At 40.6% G+C, this 1,639-nt stretch overlaps 1 pseudogene; it reads left to right on the forward strand.

Annotated features, from left to right (window-relative positions):
- Positions 1-377: 377 nt before the first annotated feature.
- On the forward strand, positions 378-1,618 carry LOC111533147 (annotated as a pseudogene).
- Positions 1,619-1,639: the final 21 nt, after the last annotated feature.

Below are 1,639 nucleotides of genomic sequence, written 5' to 3' on the forward strand. Positions count from 1 at the left end.
TTTCCTGCTTAAATTCAGTTAATTCAACATAGAAATAGCTATTCCTCACATGTACTATATACTATTTACCACTTTAATTATATTCTTCCTCCACCCTCTTTGTCAATAGTTTTTGGTACTGGAGTTGAGCGGCGGCAAGAAAAAAAGAATCCACCCCAATTTAAGAGATGATTTAAGTGAATGTCTACTCAGAGAACCAATTAAAAAAATGCCAGATCAACAAAAATAATACTTGATGCTTCAGGGTGATGTTAACAGCATTATCTGTATCTAAGTAAATAACGGCAGCCTCTGCCGTCATAACTGAGGATTGGTCAGGCCTGGGGAGCTCTCTCAGGTGGCAGCAGAAGGGAGCATGAGGACACTGTACACAACAGAGTTTGGAGCCTCTTCCATCAAGAGGATCTGGCTTTGGAGCATCAGAAAATGAAACTGAATTTGCTGAAGGTGAAAGTGAAGCCAAACAGGAAATTCTTAAAAACAAAGATTTGGCTGTTCAACATCCCCATTTCGATGGGCTTGGATGGACTACATAAAGATACTATCACCATTTGTAAAACTGGAGATGTTTTTAAGCCTAAAAACCTCATTGAGGTAATGTGGAACTCTCATGAAGCCCGTGAAAAATTTCTTCATCCAGGAATTTTTTAGACAAGTCGATTTTTTGAGTGATACATGTCAAGGTGACAATGCATTTCCAAATGGGTTAGATGTTACCTTTGAAGTAACTGAATTAAGGAGATTAATGGGCAGTTAAAACACTATGGTTGGAAACAATGAAGGGAGTATGGTACTTGGCCTCAAACTCCCTAATCTTCTAAGTTATGCAGAAAAGGTGACTTTTCATTTTTCCCATGGAACAAAAGAAACTTCCCATGGCCTTTCTTCAAACCATGGCCCAGACACTTCAAAAGAAATTTATCTGTAAACTTATATAAAGTTACTGAACAGTTCCCTTGGTGCTCACTTTGGGAGATGAACAGAAGATGATCAGCCAAGTAGTCTTCCCATATGAAAGACCAGCCACACCATCAATTGAAAAAGCATGTGGTGAGACCTGGACTGCCACTTAAGGACAGCATCATTTGCTGTTTGAAAGTAAGGCAGACATTCACTTAAATCATCTCTTTCACATGCCATGGTCATCGATTTTCAGAATTCTTTCATCTTACCAAGAAAATGTGTTTTGCTGAAAGTTAACCAGGAACTGACAGGCTACACTGCAAGGGATGTAAGCTTCATCAAAGAAGATTTTGAACTTCAGTTGAATAAACCACTCATATTTGATTCGGTTTTTTCAGTATTTCTCTGAGGTGGGATGTTGGCAACCATGGTGATAAACTGTGAGTCCTGCTGCTAGTTTTACCTTGGGGAGCCAAAAAGTGTCCAAGGATTCAGCATGCACAGCGCCGGAACAGAGTGCAGGCGACCACCTAGGTGAAGAAGCACGCTGGGCCAGCGGCCTGCATCTGTATACCCCAACGCGTTTAAAGCCAAGCCAATGCAGTTTGGGAGAACTTTTCCAAACACTTATTTTCTCAACACAGGAAACCTCTGCAACCTCAACTATGGGGAGGGCCCCAAAGTGTATTCGTGAGCTGGCTGAATGCATCTGCCGGTTTTTTTTTTTTTTTTTTTT

This window comes from Piliocolobus tephrosceles, unplaced genomic scaffold (assembly GCF_002776525.5).
Source record: "Piliocolobus tephrosceles isolate RC106 unplaced genomic scaffold, ASM277652v3 unscaffolded_16625, whole genome shotgun sequence".
In the NCBI taxonomy this organism is placed as follows: domain Eukaryota; kingdom Metazoa; phylum Chordata; class Mammalia; order Primates; family Cercopithecidae; genus Piliocolobus; species Piliocolobus tephrosceles.